This window comes from Equus caballus, chromosome 27, assembly GCF_041296265.1.
Source record: "Equus caballus isolate H_3958 breed thoroughbred chromosome 27, TB-T2T, whole genome shotgun sequence".
In the NCBI taxonomy this organism is placed as follows: Eukaryota; Metazoa; Chordata; class Mammalia; order Perissodactyla; family Equidae; genus Equus; species Equus caballus.
In genome coordinates, this window is record NC_091710.1 from 31772957 (window position 1) to 31798763 (window position 25807).

Sequence of the window (25807 nt, forward strand, 5' to 3'; positions counted from 1 at the left end):
CCCAATTTAAATAAAACGCTGTTCATTGTATTGTATCTAATGATGAAACTCATTAAGAACATAATGGTTTCATGCTCCCTGGTCTAAAATATAGAATATGCTCAATATTAAAAATTAAAATCAATCCATCAAAATCTAACGGCTAAATGGGGATGTTAAAAAGTAAGAGGCATTATTTGGATCTGTGGGAAACCGTCATGGGATTCATGAAAATAATTGGCAAATTTTGACACAGGACAGAGCCTGAGGTAAAAATAAAATCTCATACAGACCAACTCGCAGATTTCTGATGTCCATTCAGTATAAGGCTTCACCTAATTGTACCCGAGTGTCAGGCTGACTGAGTCATCAGCTCCTCCCCAGCTCTCAGCCAGCTCTCTCCCAGTCACCTGAGGCCCATGCTCTAATCCGGGGAGGGAGAGATCCCCACTGATAAACCGGCCGCGGGCTTCCTGCGCTGACTTGGTTTCTGCTCTTTGTGATATTTTAATCACTTCAAAATCTTTCTGGTTGGGTCCCTGCGTAACTTAGTGGAGCCTCTGTTGCTGTTTGTTATTAAAATGTGTTTCAATTTCACTGCATTGGCGAACTGAATGTGTCTTTACATAATGAAGTACTGAATATTCAAGTAGATTGACATGACAAATTTTCTTATAATAGTTTAATACTAACTCCAAGGTTTAGGGTTTTCTCCCCAGTCTTCAGGGAGTTATATCTGATGATTCATGAATTCTTGGTCATTTATCAGTCTTTTTAATCACACTAGTGCTCTCAAGACATCATGAAAAGAACACACCATCTTTGAAAGTGGAAAAAGAAAATCTTTTATTTTACTCACTAATCCAAAAGAGGACTGTGGATTTGGTCTTTTAAAATTATACTTTTCCTCTAAAAAAAGGTTTATTTTATTTTACAATTATGGAGTAATGTATGCTCGTTTTAGAGAATATATATATTTGTATATATATTTCTCAAATATATGCTCAGTTGAGAAACAGGTGAAAAAGGAAAGAACTACGTAGAATTCCACTGCCCCAAAATAATCTCAATTTAAATTTGTATATTTATTTATTTAAAGTGATTTTTTTCTTCTGCATACAATTTTTAAAATTATATATATTTTTTATTGAGGTAATATAGATTTATAACATTATATAAATTTCAAGTGTACATCATTGTATTTCAACTTCTGTATAGACTTTTTTGTGCTCTCACCAAAAGTCTAGTTTCCATCCATCACTGTACAAATGTACTTCTGCATACTATTTTTACTAAACTATTCTCATAATGGACATCCAATTTAGTATCTAGATTTTTAAACTTAACATTGTACAAAGTATTTTCCCATATTCTATTAGTAATTAGTAATATTTTAGTAATTAGTAATTAGTAATTAGTGATTAGTAATATTTTAAAGAAAAGTGATATATTTATATAATATATAATAATTTGCATAAGCATTCAGAAATTGTTGGATAGTTTAGACTGTTTTTACTTTTATTATTTTTTACCATTTACAAATAATACTTCAGTTAACACTTTTTCATGGAAAACTTTCTTTCTCTACGTAGAATCTAGCTTAGGATCCATTTCCAGAAGTAGAACTACTTTCAAAATGAGTGTTTAATATTCTGGTATATATTTCCAAGTGGCTTTCTAAAAGGATTGTACCCATTTACATTGCCAAATTGCTGTTCAAAGGTTTCCAATTCATGACATCCTCAGAAACATTGGCTATTACACATTTGTAAATCTTTGCAAACAAATAAGCAGAAACTGGTATTTCATTGACATTTTAAAACCATATTATTTTTAGAAGTAATGATAGTCTTATTAATATTATTATTTTCTTTAAAAATATTTTCAGATACAAAAATTTTCAACCAAAAAAATAAAATGAATTCCTTTAACTTCCAAGTAAGTGACTTGAAATCGTTTTGCTTTTGAACTAGTTATTTACCAGCTTTGTGACCGTGGGAAAATTATTTAACTTCTGTAAACCTCAGTTTCCTATGTATAACATGGGGCTAATAATAACATCTTTCTTATAGGGTTATTATGAGGATGAAATAAGATAAAAGTTGTAAATCTCCTAACATGCAGAAAGCACTCAATAAATGATAGCTATGATTAGCATTATGTTTGCCAAGTTAATTAATTTTACTGACTTTTTAGTGATAAAAATATTTGCTATTTTAACCATTTTTAAGTGTACAATTCAATGCCATGTTGTGCAACCCTCACCACTAGTTCCAAAATTCTTTTATCGCCCCAAACAAAATTCTGTAACCGTTAAGCAGTGACTTCCCATTCGCCCCACCACATCCCCTGGCAACCTCTATTCTACTCTCTGTATATGAATTTACCTTTTCTAGGTATCTCCTATAAATGGAATCATACAAGATTTATCCTTCTGTGTCTGGCTTATTTCATTATGTGTAATGTCTTCAAGGTTCATCCATGTTGTAACATGCATCAGAATTTCATTCCTTTTTAAGGCTGACTACTATTCTCCGTTGTGTGGATACATCACATTTTGTTTATCCATTCATCTATTAAGGGACACTTGGATTGCTCCCATCTTTGGGCTATTGGGAATTATGCTGCTATGAACATTCGTGTACAAGTATCTGAGGCACTGCTTTCAATTATTTTGGGTATGTACCTAGAAGTAGAATTGCTAGATCATATGGTGATTCTATGTTTAACTTTCTGAGGAACCGCCAGACTGTTTTCCACAGTGGCTGTGCCATTTTATATTCCACCAGCAATACACAAGGGTTCCATTTCTCCGCATATTCTCCAACATTTATTTCTTTCCATTTTTTATTATAGCCATCCTAGTAGGTGTTATGTGGTGTCTCCTGCTTTTGATTTGCATTTCCCTAATGACTGATGATGCTGAGCATCCTTTGATGTGCTTATTGGCCATCTGTATATCTTCTTTGGAGAAATGTCTGTTCAAGTCCTTTGCCCACTCTTAAATTGGGTTATCTTTTTGTTGTCGTGTTGACATTTTTAAAAATATAATCTGCATATTAAACTCTTATCAGATATATGATTTGCAAATATTTTCTCTCATTCTGTGGGTTATCTTTTCACTCTCTTCATAACGTCTTTTGGTTCACAACATTTTTAATTTTAATGAAGTTCAATTTATTTATTTTTATTTGGTTGCCTGTGCTTTTGGTGTCAGTGGCAGAAACCACTGCCAAATCCAAGGTAGTGAAGATTTGCCTCTAGGTTTTTTTCTAAGAGTTTAACAGTTTTAGCTCTTAAATTTAGGTCTTTGATTCATTTTGAGTTAATTTTTGTATATGGTGTAAGGTAAAGGTACAGTTTCGTTCTTTTGTGTATGAATATCCAGTCCCATCTCTTCCCTCCCACCCCTACCCCATTTGTTTAAAAGACTGTCCTTTCCCCATTGACTGGTCTTGGCATCTTTGTTGGAAATCAATTCCTTGACTTCGAAGTGTTAACCCATTGAGTAAAGTGTATTCCTGTGTCTGGATGAGACAACCTTCTTTTTTGGTCTTCTGTCTCCCATTCTTGGAAGGGAAACTCAGCTTATGTATCCCTAAAGCCATCTAGACCAGCAGTCCTGTTAGGAGCCCCCAGCCAGTGAAATGTGTATTGTAGCAATAGGAGAAAGAAATGCCGTAGCAGATGGAGGTTCAGCGTCAACTGCACGTACTGAGGCATCCACTTGTCCATCCGTCACTTGGTCTTTTGCCCCTCACCACTGTCCCCTTTACTGACTTCAGTGGTTTCTCTAGGAATCTCAGATGCCCACTGCCCTGGGTAGACTGGGTTCCAAGTGTTTTACTAGCCAAGCCATGGTGAAGAATAGAATCTTCAGCCTTCAACTCGATCATTAAAAACATGAGAGGTTCCTGACACAAATGAGGCACTGGGAATTCAGACAGAAAAGGAGACATTGCTGAGGGATTCACCTCTTATTCCCTAAAGGGTGAGGGGGCATTTCCCCACAATTGTAAATCCACATTTTCTGCATGTCCAAAAGCTTAGTGGACATTTCCACCTGGATATCCCTCTTCCAAACTCAGTGTGTCTAAAACTGAATTCATCATTTTCTTCCCAATATCCATATGGTGCTCCTGTTCTCCAGACATCAAGACACTAAACCCTGGAGCCATCTTGAGTTCTTCTTGTCCTTCACCTGTCACATCTGATCTTCCAAGAAAGACCTGTTAATTCTTCTTTCACGCGTCTATATTTATTCCTTATTTATCATTCCCACACTAGGGCAGGACCTTCCTAACTAGTTTCCATGCTCTGATCTACCCTACATACCACAAGTTGTTCAGTTCAAGCCACCTGCTTGAAAATCTGACAGTGACTGTCCTTTGCTTATAGGATAAAATACAAAATCTTTAGCGTGGCTGTAGCCCCCTGGACCTTCCATAATCTTAATCCAACCTATCTTTCCAGCCTGATTTTAGCAACATCCCCACATAGATCTTCAGCTCCAGCCAGATTGGTTCATTCGGTTTCCCATACCCATACCTTGTAGGATCTTCTACCATTTTGCTCCTTTTCTTATGCTGTCCCCACACCTGTAATGCCTTGCCTTCCATTTCTATCAAGATGTTATTCGTCCATCAAGGAATCCCCACATCCAGTCTGCTGGGAGTCTCAAATGATTCCCTAATGAATAGCATCTCTCTTTTCTGCCCAGTTTATGTAAATTTGAGAAATAAAACAAAGAGTAAATATGGAGGCCAAGATGTTGAAAATTTTACAGTGGCTTTACTGATAGAGAAGGGTCAAGGGTCAAATGGGCCTGGCCTCTAAGCCACAGTAGAAAGCAGACCTACTCATTCACTTAGTCCGGAGCTCAATCTCTCCCAGGAGGAGTTCTCTGTGGCAGCTCACTGCCAGGAGGGAGAAGGGCTGAGACAGTCTCTTTTCCCAGGAAGGGAACATTGGGATTGAGGAAAAAGGCTTCCACATTCTCACAATCTATCACCAAGAACTGATACTTTTTATTCCCAAACATCTCCCACATCCATCCATTTCTCTTCTCCAAGGCCACCATCATCTGTTGCCTGCCCAGTGTGACTGCCCGTAGTTGGTCTTCTGCACCTGCTTTGGAGCCCTTCGAGCAATCATTCCCCACAGTGCAGCCAGAGTAGAGTTGTTAATAGACAAATCTTATCATTTCTCCTCCTCTTAAATCCCTTCAGTAGATTCTCATTGCTCTTGGGATCAAGACCAAAGCCCTCCCCCGACTAGGCCCTGAATGGTCTGGCTCCAGTCTTTTCTTGTTTTTTCTATCTCCCTATTATTTTTGCTACATGGGCATTTTAAATTTTTTTGGTTGGTATACTTACTCCTACCTCAAGAACTTTGCATGTGCTATTCCCTTTGACAGTAATGCTCACTCCTTTCTCCTTTCTTTTTACTTTTCTCCTAGTTAACTCCTACTCATTTATAGATCTCAGCTGCCACATCCCTTCCAGAGAGAAGTCTTCCCTGACCTCATCTTTTATGCCCTCATAGCTCCCTTTACTCCTTCATACAACTTACCACAAGCTATTATTATAGAATTGTGTGATCATTTGATTAACGTCCACTTCCCTTATAGGCTCTCATAGCTCCCGAGGAACATGTCTGTTTTGCACACTCTTGTGTTCCCCAGCAATTGGCACAGTACCCCGTCCTCAGAGATACCCAATAAATAGTTATTGAATAAACAAAAGCCCAGCTCAACTTGAACTTCCTCTGTGAAGCCGGAAATTTTCTCTCCCTCCTCTGAAATCCTGTGGCACTTGAGATCTCCACCACTCACTCACATGGCGTTTATGGCACACTGCCTAGTAGTGTGGCTAATTGTACATGTCTTATCTCCCCTGCTAGACTGAGAGTGCCTGTGGGCCAGGGATCACAGCTTCCATGCAACTGTGCCTGTCACAGTGCCTAGCCCCATTTCCAGCACTTGACGTGTGCACCGTAACAATTTATTCAAAGAATTAATAAAGATGTTGGTTTTTCTTTTCTTTTCTTTTTTTGGTCAATAGCTGTATTGGTGGTGATGGGAGGAAGTTATAATTCCCTGAAATTTGGACATGCAATAGAGACTGCATTTTATAGATTAGAACTGGGAAAAGATATCAGGATGCTGTCCTTTTATTGCAAGAGCATCATCTCTGCCAATTTGCTTGGCAAAGCAAAGTCTTTTCTGTAAACACAGCAACTGGTTCTAATTTTATGCAAAAAAGGAAAATACAACCCAAAAGCTGTATATTCACACAAAAATGAACTGTTTTTATTTATTCATTTGAGTTATATTTTATTATATATTTGCTAATGATCGTATACATTCTAATGACAACTGTAACTGTTTCAACCTTCAATTGTTCACTCATCTTCATAGTGGAAGATAAAGAAGCAAGACTGTCAGACACATGGAATTAATAGGCCAGAACCAAGGGTGTGGATGCAAACACTAGAAGGACCAGGTCTCTTTCTGGGACACGCTGGGCAGGGCCTGCTTGCAGGGAAGCGCCGTGATTCCCAGGCCAGGTCAAACATTTATCCTGAGGCATGGGTTTCCGAGAAAGTGCTGCGTCAAAGAAGAAAGATGCAAACAGAGCCTGAAGAGACCAAGGCAGAAGATGTTGGACTGTGAAGAAGGCACATAACTGTAGCTGGGGGTGAGGAGGTTGCCTGGTGGAATGAAGAGAATGGGGTGAGGAACAAGGTACAGTGAGGCCCTTGGTTTAGTAAACCAAGTCCTTGAATTTGGGGCATCCAGTGGATGCCTCTGTAATTCAGAGCCAGGTTGCAGGAGGGCTGGGGCAATTCCTAAAGGGTTCCAGGATAGACCGTGATGGGCTGGCTTCTCACACCTCTCTGCCTTTGAAATGTTTGCAGTTTGGTTCTTCACGGATGGTGAAAACCACAACTGATTAAGGAAAGACATTAAAGTGCGCATGGGAAGGTACCTGTCTTGATGCATACCCCAAAGACTGTGATACTGGGTAAGATGTGAACACAGTGCGTCAGAGCTTCTGCCGGAACAGCAGTGTATAAGTGGAGATGGAGGTTAGGGCAAACCTTCACACGTTATCCATTTCTTCCTTACTCATTAAACCTCGTGCCCTCCCTTTCTAATTTGCTCTGTTTGCCCTCTGGAGGTCTTCTAACTGGATTCCACTTCCTCCTAGAACCTTCACAATGGTGCTGGCTTTTAGGTGGTTTTTTACTCTAGGCCCCATCTCTCTACTCACCCTTAGCTCCATGCTCTGTGTCCTGGAGCTGGACCCTCCCCTCCCCAACCTCAGGCTAAACCAACTCACCCCTGGATAAGGAGTGTGCATGCACGTTAAGAGCCTACTTGCCAATAATATTGAACTGCATACTGTTCAAAGTGAGTTAGACACACTCTTACCCTTGGGAGTGCATAAGTTAAACAAGAAAGACAGACATAACAACTGACTACATACCAGAGGAAAAGGCAAGGAAAAGACATTTATTATGAAATCAAGGGTTGTCGTCATTGCTGTCGCTTCCTCTACACGTTCTCGCTTATCCACTTGAAGCCTCAAGCACCACCCCGTGTGGATGACCCCTGAATCTCTGTCTCCAGACTTGCTACCTTACTCAGCTTCCAACTGGAAATCTGTAATTGTGTCTGCTACACTTCTGCTTAAATATCTCACTTTTCAAGACCACATTCATATTATTCATGTAGAATTCCTCAACCACAGCATTAGCACTATCACATATATGAAACAAAATTGGGAATTTCCCAAACTGAACCCATCAGCCTTTGTCCTACACCTCCCACCTTTCCCAGTTTTTCCCTTCTCATTTGTTTCTCTGCACCTGTACCAACCATGGAAATCATTTCAGCACTTTACAGATTATGAAACCTGCCCTTACACTTGAGCTCGTTAATTTTCCCAGTTGCCTGGGCTTGGAGCCTGGAGCACGAACATTTTTTCTCTCCCACCCCTCACATCAAATTTTCTACCTGCATCCTTGGTTTGATCAACAAATAGCATGATTGTCATTACTCTTTTTTTCCCTTGAGAAAAAGGAATAATTTTATTTATTTATATAGAGAGAGCCAAAGGGTTTTCGGAAACTGAGCTATCTGCCCCTGAGCCAAACAATGCTGCAAATTTGAAACTGAGCCCCGGTAACATGCAAGCCTTCCTAACATTAATGGAACGTAAATGCGTTGTTTAAAGCTGTTCTCATTTATTAATTTGATGTATATACAACACCCACACAATAAAATACCATGTTATTTTTTAAATAAAAAATAGCGTTTTAGCAGACTCTTTCACAAGTTAAATTACACCTCTCAGATATTTGCCCTGATAGCAATGGGTACATCCACTCTGGATTAGTTCCCTGCATACTCCCCTCCCTCACTTTTATTTTTGGTTGGGGAGTATTTTGCTGATAGAAACCTACCAAACAGCACCAGGAAGTCCTCTTAAATTCAATGTTTATATTTTAAATCAGAACACTAACTAGATGAGGAGAAGGACCAAAGGCAATAGATTTTTGGGGAGAGGAGGGAAGAACCCCAGCTAAACAAAATTTTGAGAAAAAGTCAACCCAGTGGCCTAGAAGATAGATTAGTTCATAGACAGTTTCCCACGCAGGGAGATGACTAGAACTGAAAAAGCCCAGTGTAGTGAGTACAGTGAAGACAGCAGCTGCCTCCACAAACATGTCAGTTATTTTTGGAGGATATTTGGGTGTCTCTCTACCTTCCTGAGCCCGAGAGTCAGCACCACCAGCCAGCGGGAACATGAGTGTCGGCAGCACTAACCAGGTTTAATTCATTCAAGGAGTCTCACGTTAAAGACAACGAAAGAAAGTGTTTCAAATATTTTCTTAACTTGGAAGCTCTGCTTAGTGTAAAGCCTGACAAGAGAAGGACTGAGACACAAAATTACCGATAACAACTTCTAACAACAGAAAATTGCAATATACTTGGTTTAGAAAGCTTGTACAGTTAATATGCCTTAATACCAGATTCACATGACTATCGCATTTATAACAATATAAATTGTATAACAAATGATATATTTATCCATGTATTTCAGCAGCAATTCTGAGCCTGTGAGACGCGCTGTGCTTTGATTTTTGCTAAGCGAATCTTTTATATATTTGGACAAAATTCATTCAGGTACCAGATTCTCTCATATTTAACATCAGCTTACTTCCTCCTTTCTTCTGCTTTTGGAAAACTCCCTAAAAGTCCATTTGGCTGTTTTTGATCACTTTAAAAACGGTGAAAATGTTTTCTTTTCTTTTTTTTTTGCCAGAAAAAAAAGTAGATGCATTTTTACACTCATAACTAAAAAATGGCTTTGTTTTTAATAACTTTGGCATGTACTAAATTTGGTCATGGAGGAGAAATGAGACCTATTTAAAGAAGCAGATTTTGAGTATCTATATTTGTAAATGTTTTTAAAAATTTCTATCTGCACAGACCCAATGCAGCCTGCTACTTTTCTTTAAATATGTTACCATCCTTTTGCCTGTGTTCATCGTAAACATGACCCAGTGATGACTCGCTGCTGTAAACAACAAAATTTGAAAAGTATGTTATCTGAGTCTGTATGAATTTTTAAAAATAATTATACTCCAAGAAGGACTAGATGGTCCTCCCCGATAGGAATTTGTGAAACGGGGTTATAAATCTTCACAATACTTTTGGCTAATGGAGAAGAAAGGAAAGGGCCACCTCAGTTATGAAATTTGAGTTACAGAATTCTTCGTTATTAAGAGATAATGAATTTTATCCCTTAATGACTATACTGTAGCTTGAACTGATGACTATCGCAGTGTTGTCAAATATAGGAGTACTATTTGACAAGCACTGAGGACGTTAACTGAGTACTTCATGTCACCCCAGCATGGCTTAACGGTGAGTGGAAGTTGAGGCATGGATGCTGTTTCTGAACGGGAACTTGCTCTCTGAGCCTGTTTGCTTTATTACTGCCTGACCCTGATGGGAAACAGAGTCATACAGTTACGTTGTGATGATGCCAGATCAGATTTCCAAATGTGGGGAGTGCTTCCTTCTGCAGGAGCCCAGGCTGTTAGGCTGCTCACAGGCACACCTCCTTCCTGGAGGACAAGAACCCATAGGAGAGAATCCCAGGAGTGGGGCCCCCAGGTGTCAGGAGAGACCTTGAGAGATCTTGAACACAAGAGTACTCTCTCCTCAAGAAGGAAAGTAGACTACTCTCTTACACCATACACAAAAATTAACTCAAAATGGATCAAAGACTTGAAGGTAAGACCTGAAACCATAAAACTCCTAGAAGAAAATATAGGCAGTACACTCTTTGACATTGATCTTAGAAGGATCTTTTTGAATACCATGTCTACTTGGATAAGAGAAACAGAAGAAAAAATAAACACGTGGTACTTCATCAGACTAAAGAGCTTCTGGAAGGCAAAGAAAAGCAAGAACAAAACAAAAAGACAATGTACCAACTAGGAGAAAACATTTGCAAATCATGTATCTGACAAGGGGTTAATCTCTAAAATATATAAAGAACTCACACAATTCAACAACAAGAAAACAACCAATCCGATCAAAAAATGGGCAGAGGATACAAACAGACATCTTTCCAAAGAAGATATACGGATGACCAACAAGCATATGAAAAGATGTTCAACATCACTGATCATCAGGGAAATGCAAATCAAAACTACAATGAGATATCACTTACATCCATCAGAATGGCTATTATTAAAAAGACAAGAAATAAAAAGTGTTGGAGAAGATGTGGAGAAAAGGGAATCCTCATATACTGTTGGTGGGAATGCAAACTGGTAAAGCCGCTGTGGAAACCAGTATAGAGATTCCTCAAAAAATTAAAAATAGAAATAACATATGATCCAGCTATTCTTATTCTGGGTATGTAGCCAAAGAACATGAAAACACTAACTAGAAAATATGTATTCTTCCCTGTGTTCATTGCAGCGTTATTCACAATAGCCAAGACTTGGAAGCAACCCAAATACCCATCAACAGATGACTGGATAAAGAAGATGTGGTATATGCATAGAATGGAATACTCTTCAGCCATAAAAAAGATGAAATCCCACCATTTGCGACAACGTGGATGGACCTTAAGGGTATTATGCTGAGCAAAATAAGTCAGATGAAGAAAGACAATTACTGTATGACTACACTCATATGTGGAAGATAAACAAACACATAGATACGGAGAACAAATTGGTGGTTATAAGAGGGGAAAGTGAAAGATGGAAAGGGGCATATATATATATATATATATATGGTAATGGAAGGAAACTAGACTTTTAGTGGTGAACACAGTGCAGCCTATACAGAAGTTGAAATATGATGTACACCTAAAATTTATATAATTTTGTAAACCAATGTTACCTCAATAAAAAAAAAAAGAGTACTCCCCCTGCTCCCGGAGAGCCTGATGGAGGTGTCACTACTTCATTAGGAAACAAATTTCATTCACAAACAACTTTTACTTTTAGAAACTATGTCATTTTATTGAGCAAATTCTGCCTGGTTGCTACATCCAGCCGTTAGCCTTATTCCACACCACACCACTAGTATTGTATCTTCAGATTGTGTATGTCTTTTTAAAAGAACCTCTTTACCATGAACGTGTAGCCTGTTAACAGATTCCCAGAGTTTTTATTTTTATTTTATTTTATTTTATTTTTTGGTGAGGAAGATGGGTCCTGAGCTAACATCTGTTGCCAATTTTCCTCTTTTTGCTTGAGGAAGATTGTCCCCGAGCTAACATCTCTGCCAGTCTTCCTCGATTTTGTACGTGGATGCCACCACAGCATGGCTTGATGAGCAGTATGTAGGTCTGTGCCTGGGATCCGAACCTGTGAACCCCAGGACACCAAAGCAGAGCATGAGAAATTAACCACTACACCACTGGGCCAGCCCCCAGAGTTTTCATTTTTCTAATCACAGTTGATGTTAGGTTAATTCTCCCCTAGCCTATCTTTGTGTACTTTAAGATAAGGTGTGTATTCATTCTATTCTATTTTGTGTTTTGGATTTTTAATCCATCAATGTCAGCTATCGAGGTAATATTGAATCCTAGCACTTTCTAAGACTAGAAGGAAATTCACCTCAGTTGAAGCTGTCTCCTGGATATCTTACTTCTGTTGTGTAGTTTAATTCTCACAAGCCCTCTGTGAGGTATTCTCATTTTACTGAGATTCAGAGAAGGAAACTGAAGCTCCCAGAAGCTCCTGCAACTGGTGAGTGGGTGAGTGGACGCCTGTGGCACCCTCCATATGTCAGCAGTCCCTTAAAACGTGGGGTCAATTATAAACCTGACCAACTGGGCTTCCGTATTCCCATTTGAAGGCTGACAAAACTATTAAATGGGCAGGACTAAGGACAGACATTCATAGGCCCCTGGGGATCGCTTTAGAGGCTCATTTGGGGCCAACACCCAGTCAGGTTGTCCTGTCAACCACGGGGCCTGCATATCTCCTGCTGACCAAGAGGAGACCATGAGAGATTTTGTTAGATGTCTATCACAAATCGTGCTCCACAGTACACGTCCTCCCCCTGTTAATTTCTTTTTAAAAATTAATATTTTAAAAAAATCTTTAAAAATAACTGAAGTTAGGTGAGTTGTATCTTTCACTTGTCCCTATTCTCAGTGCCTTCTTACCATCTGTTATTCGTCAGTTTTTGGGTTTTGCTGAGGATCAAAATCAAATTCCGGTCTACGTTCTCTGGAATACGTTCTTCTTCCCTTGTTGAATTCTGGCACATTTGGTTGCTACCTGTTTTAAGTTTGTAAGCGATTACCGAGAATGGCTCAAATTACATTCTTATAGTACCGTGGGATGTATTTCATGTTGCTCTGAAGTTAAAGTGACAAGGTTTTTATATTAGAAGTGTGTCTGCTGTTCCTGGTTCCACTCGAAGGACATCTTTCTCTTGTGAGACTATTTCAATGCCCAATTTTTACTGGCTTCAAAGTTGTCTATAAACAGAATCAAGGGACTTTCCTCCCCACTCTTTTTCACTGAAGATACTCAGAACTGAAATGAGTGTTAAGTGTACCTCTGAGAGCTGTGGTGCTTGCGCTCAGTCTTCCACAAGACCCTAGAATGTGAGACAAGCTGGAGTTCAAGGGCAGATGTACAGTTCTTATTTTCCATCTAACTTGTGTATGGGTGATTTCTCGTCAAGCTTTCCTGTTATGTAAGTGCATATAAAAAGCAAGCAAAACCCAACAGCAAAGGGCTGGTGTTTTGAATTCCAAGTTTCTGAAGGTTAAGTGAGTCTGCAGACTGCTCAGCGGGGCTGCTGGTGTGGAGCTGCCACCCAGGGACCTGCGGGCCCAGCTGGATTCACTTAAGGCGCTGTAACCACTTATCTGCTCCCTCATTTCAGCACCGCTCTTCCCCGCATTCCTGACAGCACTTAGCCCGACCTAATGGACAGAATGTGATTCCCAGATGATACGGCGTCATAAATCCAATCCACCTACTGAACGTTAATGTCTTCAGTGGGCATGGCACCTACGGTGTGCTCCTTCCAGAGTCTTAACATTTTGAGATAAAGCAGGTGCCCTTGCTGGGAATTTGAACAACTTTAGAACAAATTCACAGTTTTCTTTATTTCTAGGGTTGTAGTAACTCTGCTCGGCTAAGAGGGCTCACCATTGGCAGGACAAGTGGGTAGCTTGTCTATAGCTGTGAAGTCTTCTTGCCTTTGTGTCATTGGAACAAAGTTGGAACAGTTTGGAACAACTCGGAACAGTTGCCAAGAAGCCTTGACCAAGGAGAGGAGAGCAATGTGCTGCACTGAGTGGGGATATCAATTGCCCAGTAGTAGGAAAGTTCTTCTTGGAGTCAGATGTCTGTTCACTCTGTGCATTGAGCACCTTAAATGATCAGAGTTCTGCTCTAGCCCCTGTAGAGGACATTTTAAACACACATCAGGGGCTCCAAGGGCGTCTAAAAGACGAGTTTAAGTTTGCCCTTTGGTATAGGGGATTTTCGGTGTCATGCTTTGTGCTTGGCAACGTGCCGTTTACATCCTTCCCCTCTTCTGTGTGGCAGCAGCCTCTCTTCAATCCTCAGCTCTCGGGACAGATACCATTTCCCTGAGAGGCCTGCCCGGAGCATCCTGTCTGAAGTGGTCGCCTTCCTCCTTCCACCCCCTCTATCACAGCACCTCGCTTATTTACTTCATGGCAGGGATCACAATTTGCAGTTAGATATTTGTTTGCATGTGTCTTTTCTGTTTCATATACTTGTTTTTTTTATCACACATGCTCAGGAACCCTCTATCTGTTTGTTTTTCTTTCTACTGTATCCCCAATGCCCAGTACACAGTGCCTAATCGGTACTTAGTAGCTTCTTAATAAGTATTGAACAAATGAATCAGTCATTAAGTGCTAGCACTAGTGAAATCCAGTGAGGAGAGCTCTTATTTTTTTAAACCTTCCTATTTGTGATAAAGTTGCATATATATTAAGATTTTATTGGTCATACTTTTAAACTGGTTTGGAAAAACTTGCTCAAACCTCAACTCCAATATTTACCAATAGACTTAAAAATTTTTCAGAGATAGTGGTGTTTATTAGACATCCTTATTCCCTTAAATGCTGACATGTTTGCTCCTATTGCATCTTGTCCAGTGTTATCAGACTTACCTCTCGGCTGGCAAGAGCTATGGTCTCTGGAGTGACTGGTAATACTGAGGGCAGTGGCGGAGGGAGGAGAAAAATGATCCAAGGAGTTTGGGAAGAAAATATCAGAACTTCTGTTTGTATACTTTTATCTACAGATAAGAAAGAAATTAAACTTTATCAATATTTATGTTTTACCAGTAGTTCACGTATAAATTTGTACGTTAACATATTTACATCTGGGGTACATGCTCAAAGTTTTTTATTGATGGGGTTCTCAATTTAGAAAGTGTGGAAGCCTCTAGACTAGAACATCATGTTAACGTAAGTTTCTTGAAGGCGGGGATCATGGCTAATACTTCTTTGCTTCCTGCAGTGGGCCTAGCATAGTGATTGGAAGATTGGAAGTCATTTGCTTGATTAATGAGGTCAAAGGTCATAGGTGCTGCTCAATTTAGGATAATTAACTTTTCATTGGAAAAAATGAATTCAACAGATTATACTTCTGTCCTGTCTGTGGTTCATCACCAGATTACTTTGTAAACACTTCTGATCAGTCCTAAGAAACAACTCAAAATGGAAGCCCCACTGACAGTGGGTCAGTAGAATTATCTTGGTATAGCAAGGGCAGAATATTCCCTTTTTCCCATATGCTTTCCCATCAGGGCTTCACAAATGAGAGAAACTGTGTCTGTCCCCAGTTGAAGCACAACCTGCTTAAGTTGGCGAAAGTAAAATTAGAGAGTCATAAAAGCATAGTCATTTATATGATGGAACTTTACATGCTTTGCTTACTTGCTTCTGGTAGTATGGAACTCACTGCCTCTTTTGGATGACTTTACTCCTCACATTGACTTGAACTCTGCTCTTCCATAATTTCTGTCCACAGGTCTTGGTGCTTCCCAGCCCCCCAAAAGAGCCCAGCCCTTTTTCACATGAATGCTTCCCAAGGGCTAGAGGAGAGCTCCTTGGGTCTCTGATAGATTTTTCTCCTGTGGGCTAGACATCTTTAGCCTTGGCAAACTTTTTCCATATTCCGTGGTCTTTAATTACCACACGTCCTAGTTGTCCTCCTTGAAGTGAGCTCCGGTTTGTCAGTCTCTCCTGGAGTGCGGTGCCCAGAACTATATGTAATAATCGAGACATGGCCTAGTGAGCGTAGGCCAGGTGTCTGCCCCCTTGCTCTGAGCACTGCGTTTCTAGTAAGTGGATGACAGAGTTGGCTCTTCTTGCAGACACATTAAATTGCAGATGCACATTGAGCCTTTGGGTTAGGAAATCCCCTCTCTCCTCACCACGAGCAAAAGAAAATGATGGATCTTTTTTCCATTTTCTTTCCCCTAACCAAAATTTAGAATTTTCCTGTACTGTGGACTTTAAAGGGAAAAAATGCTATAAATTCAGAGCACCAACTATTTGCAGCCCTCTGTTCGCTTCTGATCCTTATCAATGAGCATGCGGACTGATTTATGTGTGTAGCCAGAGCATACATTTTCTTTTGCATTCTTCTCTTTTCTCTTAACATTATCTTACATGTGCATTTGAAGTATCAACAACATCTGTAAACTTAATTCCCTTTAATAGCAACATAACATTCCATTGTCTTAATGTACCATAGTTTGGATAATCTTTTCCCAATTTTGGGCATCGGGTCACGTCCCATTTTTCCACTGTTATGAATGGTGTTACCGTAAACATCTTTGTGCTATTTGTTTTCTTTTCTCTTTTGCATATTTCCTTGGGGTACGTTCCAAAGTGGGATGATTGGGTCAAAGTGTATGAACAGTTTTATAGCTCTTTTATATATTGCCAGACTGATCTCCAGAGGGGATGGATACTTTTCAAAAGTGCCAAATAAGACAATGGGAGCTGGAGAAATTGCAACTTCACTGGAAAAGCTGGGCCTGCATGTCGCATCAGGTCCCTTTCCGAGTCTTCCAGTCTTAGCTGCAGTGATCGACACGTGAGGCAGAGAGTGTTCGGGAGACCAGCACCTTCAGTAAACCTCTCTGGTTCACCGAGAAGTGCATCTTGCTTCTTACCTATGAGAGGGTTTTTATCTCTTAAGAGGAGGTTCCATGGCCTGACCTAGGTTCTAATCCCAGTTTTGTCACCTCCTCACTCTGTGTCCTTAGACAAGTCACCTAACCTTTCTGAGCCTGATTCCTTCCTCATCTGTACCTGAGGTTAAATGATAGTCCTTATTCAGAGGGTTTTGAAAAGATATTTATAAAGTGCTGGGCTATTGTTATTACCGATGACCCACTTAGTGTGAGGAGACCATGTGTCTCCTCCTTCTCCTTTTTACTGCTAGAGTCCAGCTCTGTGCTTGCTCCATGGTTGAAGGCAATAAATGTCTGTTGTGGAATGCATACATTGTCTTCACCCATGATCTTTTTTTTTTTTTTTTGAGGAAGATTAGCCCTGAGCTAACATCTGCTGCCGATCCTCCTCTTTTTGCTGACGAAGGCTGGCCTTGAGCTAACATCTGTGCCCATCTTCCTCTACTTTATATGTAGGACGCCTACCACAGCATGGCTTGCCAAGCAGTGCCATGTCGGCACCTGGGATCTGAACCAGAGAACTCCTGGCCGCCGAAGCGGAATGTGCGCACTTAACCGCTGTGCCACTGGGCCGAGCCTTCACCCATGATCTTGCTTCACAGTGTTTAGGCACTGAAAGAGCATAATAGAAAAGTTTGTGATATAACATCTTTAACACATGAGGAAGGCCTGCACTGGAATGTTTATGGGATGCCCTAGGTTTGGGACCTCTGCTTTGGTTTACTCACCAAGTCTAATACGTTGCTGTAGGAAGAGCACTTCCAGTTTTTGAAGAGCTCCAAAGGCATAAGAGTTTGTAGATGAGATGGGCTGGAAGCTTAGCGAGAGAGGTCAGAGAAAGCTCTTCGTTTCAGAGGAAGGTACTCACAGGGAAGGCCCTGGGTCCCCAGGTCTCCACGGATAGACGCAGCGCCCCTCTGTCTCTGAGGGGGTTGGGAGGATGTGTCCAAGACCTGCCTTGAAGCTCTCCAGTCTCCTTCCTGCTACTGGAGAAGGAGCGGAGAAGTGAAAGGACGTTTGTGGAGGTGGCCCACTGCCACTGGGTAGAAATTTCTTCCATTCTCTCACGTTCTAAGTTAATCATAGCCACAAATTCTTGCTACTTCTCCCGTTGAGAGGTAGAATCTAATGCCCTTCTCCTTAGAGCTGGGCTGGCTTTAGTGACTTGCCCCATCAGTAGAATGCTACAGAAGTGACATTCTGGAACCTTTGAGGTGAGGACATAAGAAGCTTTGCAGCTTCCACCAAGGTCTCTTGGAACTCTTTTTCTAGGAGCCCTGAGCCAAAATGTGAGAACTTGACTGCCCTGAGACTGCCATGCCATAGAGCCACAAGAACACGCTGTGGTCAGTGTTCCGGCCAAGCCCACGAAGGCTCTAGACGTGTGAGTGGAGCCATGTTGGACTCTCCAGATAAGGCCTCTGCCAGCTGACCACCACTGGACTGACCTCAGTTGATGCCACGTGGAGCATAAAAATTGTCCAGTTGAACTCTCCTGAATTCCTGGCCCACAAAGTCATGGAACAGAATGTGGTTTTAACCCACTGAGTTCTGGGGAAATTTATTATGCAGTGATAGGTAAGTGAGCACCAGGGCTGCCTGGGCTGTGCCGAGCCTCTGCTCTGCTTCATTCCCTTCGCTCAGCTCCACTCAGAGAACCAGTGATCTCGCTTCTCACTGTTGGGACTAAACATCAGAGGCTGTGCAGAAGTCATTGACGTCAGTCGTTCTATTTGACAGGATTCCCCAAATGTATTTTTGGACTGCAGTCTATTATTTATGATCCCTTGTTGAATTTTACAATCGGATACGACAGGAAGAGTTGGCAGTGTTCCAGAATCCCAGCTAAATGGACTTTTCTGTTGTAGTTAAAGAGGAAATGACAAGGCAAAAATCTGTAGAGCTCTTCCTGTTAAACTAGTCCCCCCAGTTATATGTGGGGTGACCTTGTTCTATGGCGGCCCTGCTCTGAGAGTCTCAAATCCTAAATGAGGGCCTGTTTAGAGCACCCAGGTACTTAGGGCGGTCAGTCCCTTCTTGACTACTCTCATCCCTCTTCAGTTAACCTAGGAGATTTTATTTAAATTTATTGTATTTGAATTCATTTAAATATTCCAGAATGTTACAAATGTACCTTCCCTTGCTGGTGTTTCCATGTGTTACATGGTGACTATAAGTAGGATCCAGATACGAGAATCCAAAATAATGAAACGATTGACATTTCAGTTTTCAGGATTTACTGCCATGATGCGTCAATTATTAACTAAGAAATTAATCACTAAGGCGTTAATGAAATTGACCCAACCGTCTTGTTGGGCCACATTGCTCCTTACACAATGGAGCCAGTTAACTTCGGGCCTTCCATCACCTTCCTAGCAACCTTGCTTCTCCGTGCTGCATATTTTTAAGCGAGTCAACTCTTTTGCCTCCATTTACGTCCACAGCTGTGCTGGTGATTGCTAGAGACATCAAACTAGTACTTCACCTTGAACTTCAGTTCTTCCAAGCAGATTCTCAAAGGTCAGTACTTCTATATTGATTCATTTCTTCTTCATTCATTTTTTTTTCCCACGTATGCATTTATGTACTTATTCAATCAGCTTTGGTTTAATGCTTAAAATGTGCCAGATACTGTGCTAAGCATCTGGGATGGAAGATGAACTCATGGCTCTGCTTTACGGGGCTCACTGTACTTAGTAGGTGCTCTGTAAACAGATGCTGAATAAGTAACCCCGTTCTGAGAGGCCATGCTGGGAATTCTTGTTGGGGAAACTGAAGCTCGGAGTGACTAGGGAGCACAAAGCTGGACAATAACAAAGCAGGAAGGAACCAAGGAGTGTCTGACTCTGCATCCTGACTACATCACTGTATCCTTTTCTCGCCTGCTCTGCTCTTACTGGTCCTTCCTCCGCACTTAGTCATACATTGATTCAAAGTTTGAGGCTTCAAGTGTTTGTAGTGAAAAAATCCTCTCGTGTGGATTCTATACTGTGTCTCCTTGTTTCAAGACAATGCTAATTACAGCGTCCTACGGCCAATCAGCGTCCTACGGCCAATTACAGAGCATTCTCTGTTAATCTGTTATGGAAAAGTAACAACTGTGTTCCACTGAAAACAAAAGATGCCTCAGGAGAAATTTCAGTCCACAAAAGATGCCAAAGCCCCTCTGAGAGGGCAAGGTAAGGCCAACCCTTACCTTTGGAGCTAGTGAGTTGGTTAGCACTGAAAGCTTTCTCAGGGGTGCTGTTGTGTAAGGAGCCTGGAAGTCCTGAGGCCTAGGGCGTGACTGCACTGTGAGCACACTTTGGAGGCTCGGAACGGAAGAACAGTCTGAAAGCCAGCTGATGCAGCAGCATTAAGGGCATTGCTGTTAATTCCACCCCTCACCCAACCTCCTATTTTAACATTGCCCAATCCTTTCTTTAGAATTCTTTTTCCTATTTCCATTCTGTGCAAAGACATGACCAATCAAGGCCAGGGTTCCAGAAGACAGGGGAATGCTTCGCCCACATCCAGACAAATAGAATGGGGCAGTAATTGAAGCAATTCCCAGAGGGAATTATTAAAGAGGGTTTACATGTCAAGCATTTATCATGACTCACTTTCAAGCTGTGGTTCGGCTACCCAGGAGGCAGGGAGTTATCCACAACTCCAAGGTGGTAGATAAGAAATTTCTCTGAGTTTCAGGATAGAGACTGGAAGCTCTGTCTAGCAGACCTGCTGGACACACAGCCTGGGTGAGTGGGGCTGACCCTGATGTCTAGTCACATGGACTCTGAACCTTGCCTTGTCCTTTGCCCGCGTCTTTGGCTTCTCTCTCAAGAAGCACTCAAACTGCCTTCCACCTTGGATTCCTGGTCCTAACTCTGTACTAACAGCTGGGTGTTAGGATGGAAGGAGCACAGCTGGCCCAGCCTCTGCTGATGCTGACCTGCTTGCTCACCCGACAACTGAAGCTTCTGCTTGTTCTTCTTCCATCTCTCTTGCTGAGGACAGCTGCAAGCTGTCAAGGGCTCCCTCTCAACCTGTTCTCCACCTGATGTCTCGTATCCCATCCTACCACTCCCCAGAGCACACAAATGGCATCTTGCTATAGCAATACGGTGAATCATCACAAATTGGTCTGAACCAGGTTGATTGGGAAATACTGGCCTCATGGAATGAAAAGAACTTGTGCCTAGGAAAAAAATCATGTATTTAGTGGGGGAAAAAAAGCAGGACATAAAATTGTACAACATAGTGTGTACTAACACTTAAGAAGTTACATGGAAGCAATAACAATCCTTAATTTGTATCTTCCTAACAACAGAGCACCAAAATAAGTGAGGCAAAACTGATAAAACTGCAAGAAGATGAGTCCACTATTTTAGTTGGAGACTTTAACACCCTTCATCAGAAATGGACAGATCCAGCAAGCAGAAAATCAGCAAGGACACTTGAACTCAACAGCACCATTAATCAACTGGGTATAATTGACATCTGTAGACCGTTTCATCCACTGACAGTGGAACACTCATTCTTCTCAAGCTCATGTGGAACATTTACCAAGATTGACCACATTCTGGGTCATAAAACACACTTTAACAATTGTCAAAGAATAGAAATCATACAACGTCCACTCTCAGACCACCATGGAACTAAACTAGAAATCAAGAACAGAAAGATATCTGGAAAATCCCCAAATACTTGACTATTAAGTGGTATACATGTAAATAGCCTGTGGTTCAAAGAAAAAAATCTCAGGGGAAATTTAAAGATATTTTGAACTGAATGAAAATGAAAATATAACTTGTTAAAATATATGGAATGCAGCAAAAGCAGTGTTTAGAGGGAAATTTATAGCATTGAATGCATACATTGTAAAAGAAGAAAGATCTAAAATGAATATTCTAAGCTTCCACCTTAGGAAATTAGAGAAAGAAGAGCAAATTAAATCCAAAGTAAGCAGAAGAAAAATAAAAATTAGAGCAGAAATCAATGATATTGAAAACAAGAAAACAATCGAAAATCAACAGAACCAAAAGCTTGTTCTTTGAAAGGATCAATAAAATTGGTAAGTCTCTGACCAGGCGAACTAAGAAAAAGAGAAGACACAAATGGCCAATATCAGAAATGAAAGAGGGCACATCACTACACATACCATGGGCATAAAAAGGCCAATAAAGGAATGCTGTGAACAACTCTATGCCCACAAACTTGATAACCTAGATGAAACGGACCAATTCCTTGAAAGATACAATCTGCCAAAACTTACACAAGAAGAAATAAATTAGAATAGACCTATGTCTGTTTAGAAATTGAATCAACAAATAATAACCTTCCAAAACAGAAAGCACCAGGCCCCTATGGATTCACTGGGGAATTCTACCAAACCTTTAAGAAAGAAATTATACCAATTGTCTGCAATCTCTTCCGGATAGAAGCAGAGGGAATACTTCCTAACTCATTCTATAAGCCCAGCATTACCCTAATACCAAACCAGACAAAGCCATTACAAGAAAACTACAGACCAATATCTCTCATGAACATAGATGGAAAAATCCTCAACAAAATATTAACAAATTAAAGTCAACATTGTATAAAAAGAATTAGACAGGGGCCGGCTCGGTTGCGTAGAGGTTAATTTCTGCACTCTGCTTCAGTGGCCGGGAGTTCATGGGTTTGGATCCTAGGCATGGACCTGCATACCACTCATCAAGCCATGCTGTGGCGATGTCCCACATAGAAAATAGAGGAAGGTTGGCATGGATGTTAGCTCAGGGCCAATCTTTCTCAAGCAAAAAGAAGAAGATTGGGAACAGATATTAGCTCAGGGCCAATCTTCCTCACCAAAAAAAATAATAATAATATAATTATTATTATTATACACTACAACCAATGGGGATTTATCCCAACTATGCAAGGCTCATTCAATTAATATAATGCATCACATCACCAGGCCAAAGAAGAAAAACCACATGATCATATCAACAGATGCATAAAAATCATTTGACAAAATCCAGCACTCATTCATGATAAAAACATTAGCAAACTAGGAATAGATGGGGAACTTCCTCAACTTGATAAAGAATACCTAAAGAAAACTATAACTAATATCATAGTTAATGTTAAGAAACTACATGCTTTCCTGCTAAGATCAGAAATGAGGCAAGGATATTCACTCCCACTACTCCTTTTGAAATTGTATTGCAAGTCCTAGCTAATGCAATGAGACAAAGGGATATAAAAGGTATACAGATTGGGAAGAAATATAAAACTGTCTTTAGGGGCTGGCTCTGTGGCCAAGAGGTTAAGTTTGCGTGCTCTGCTGCGGCGGCCCAGGGTTCGGATCCTGGGTGCGGACATGGCACCGCTTGTCAGGCCACATTGAGGCGGCATGCCACATCCCACAACTAGAAGGACCTGCAACTAAGATATACAACCATGTACAGGGGGTTTGGGAAGATAAAGCAGAAAAAAAAAAAAAAAAAAAGATTGGCAACAGTTGTTAGCTCAGGTGCCAATCTTTAAAAAATAAATGAATAAATGAATAAATAAATAAATAAATAAATAAATAAAACTGTCTTTATTTGCAGATGACATGATTGTCTATGTAGAAAATCTAAAAGAATCAACAAGAAAACTCCTGGAACTAAAATTGGGTGATCATAGCAAGGCTGCAGGATATATGGTTAATATACAAAAGTCAATCACTTTCTTATATACTAGTAATGAACAAGTGGAATTTGAAATAAAAAACACAATACTATTTAAATTAGCATCCCCCAATTATGAAATACTTAGGTATAAATCTAACAAAACATGAACAAGGTCTATGTGAGGAAAACTACAGAATTCTGATGAAAGAAATCAAAGAAGAACTGAATAAATGGAGAGATATTCTATGTTCATGGATAGGAAGACTCGATACTGTCAAGATGTCAGTTCTTCCCAACTTGATCTATAGATTCAGTGCAATCCCAATCAAAATCCCAGCAAAGCTATTTTGTGGATATCAACAAACTGATTCTAAAGTTTATATGGAGAGACAAAAGACTCAGAATAGCCAACACAATATTGAAGGAAAAGAACAAAGTTGGAGGACTGACACTGCCTGACTTTAAGATAGTCATCAAGACAGTGTTTTATTGGCAAATGAATAAACTAATAGATCAATATAACAAAACAGAGAACCCAGAAACAGATCCACATAAATATAGTCAACTGATCTTTGAGAAAGGATCAAAGGCAATACAATGGATAGTCTTTTCAACAAATGGTTCTGCAACAACTGGACATCCACATGGAAAAAAAAATGAATCTGGACACAGACCTTACACCTTTCACAAAACTTAACTCAAAATAGATCATAAATCTAAATGTAAATGTAAAATTATAAAACTCTTAGGAGGTAACAGAGGAGAAAATCTGGATGACCATGGTTATGGCAATGACTTCTTTTTTAATGCAATTCATCTGCTTTTTTTTTTTCCTAAGGAAGATTGGCCCTGAGTTAACATTTGTTGTCAATCTTCCTCCTCTTTTTTTTCTCCCCAAAGCCCCAGTACCTAGTTGTATATCCTAGTTGTAAGTCATTCTAATTCTTCTATGTGGGATGCTGCCACAGCATGGCTTGATGAGTGGTGTATAGGTCTGCGCCCAGGATCTGAACTGGCAAACCCCAGGCCGCCAAAACGATGCATGCAAACTTAACCACTTGGCCACAGGGCTGGCCCCAGGCAATGACTTTTTAAATACAATACCAAAGGTATAATCCGTGAAAGAAATAATTGGTAACCTGAACTTCATCAAAATTAAAAACGTGTGCTCTGAAAAAGACTCTGTCAAGAGAATGAGAAGACAAACTTGGAATGTTATAAAATATTTGCAAAAGACAGCTGATAAAAGAATTGTTATCCAGAATAGACAAAGAACTCTTAAAACTCAGCAATAAGAAAATAACCCAATTAGAAAATGAGCAAAAATCAGAACAGATACCTCACCAAAAAAGCTACACAGATGGAAAATGAGCATATGAAAAGATGCTCAATATCATATGTCATTAAGGGATTGCAAATTAAAACAACAATGAGATATTATTACACTTATTAGAGTGGCAAAAATCCAAAACTACACCAAATGCTGGTGAGGATGTGGAGCAACAGGAGCTCCCATGCATTGCTGGAGGGAATGCAAAATGGTACAGACACTTTGGAAGACAGTTTGGCAGTTTCTTACAAAACTAAATATACTCTTACCATTAAGTCCAGCAATCACGCTCCTTGGTGTTTACCCAAATGAGTTGAAAACTTCTGTCTGCATGAAAACTCGCACACAGGTGTTTATAGCAGCTTTACTCATAATTGCCAAAACTAGAAGCAACCAAAATGTTCTTCAGTAGGTAAAGGGACAGATAAACTGTGGTCCATCCAGACTGTGGAATATTATTCAGTGCTAAAAAGAAGTGAGCTACCAAGCCATGAAAAGACATGGAGGAAACTTAAATGCATATTACTAAATGAAAGAAGCCAATCTGAAAAGGCTACTTACCGTATGATTCCAACTATATGACACTCTGGAAAGGCAAAACTATGGAGAACAGCAAAAAGTTCAGGGGTTCGGGGACGGAGGGATGACTAGGTGGAGCACAGAGGATTTTTAGGGCAGTGAAACTATTCTTTATGATACTATCATAGTGGATACATGTCATTATACATTTGTCAAAACCCATGGAATCTACAATATCAAGAGTGAACCCTAATGTAAACTGTGGACTTCAGGTGATAATGATGTGTCAGTGTAGGTTCATCGATTGTATCAAATATACCACTGTGGTATGGGGTGTGAGTAGCAGGGGAGGCTGTGCATATACGGGGGTGGGGGAAATATGGGAACACTTTGTACTCTCCTCTCAATTTTGCTGTGAGCCTAAAACTGCTCTTAAAAAATAGTCTATTTGACAACAAACGAGAAACCAAAACATCAGACGAAGCAGGACATAAAATAGTATAGCATAACATGAACTTAGACCAGAGAAAAGGACACTACAATGTTAATAGTCACTATCTCTGGATGGTGAAATTATTGACTAATTTTGTGTTTTAT

The 25807-nt window shown here is 40.2% G+C and overlaps 1 long non-coding RNA gene across 1 annotated transcript in view; it reads left to right on the forward strand.

Moving 5' to 3' along the window:
* LOC138920964 (uncharacterized) overlaps positions 1 to 25807 on the forward strand; it is a 78891-nt gene that overhangs the window by 35596 nt on the left and 17488 nt on the right. The window contains exons 2-3 of the long non-coding RNA XR_011433088.1: positions 17996 to 18301; positions 19168 to 19243. This is a non-coding gene — a long non-coding RNA (uncharacterized lncRNA). The remainder of the gene's footprint in view (positions 1 to 17995; positions 18302 to 19167; positions 19244 to 25807) is intronic.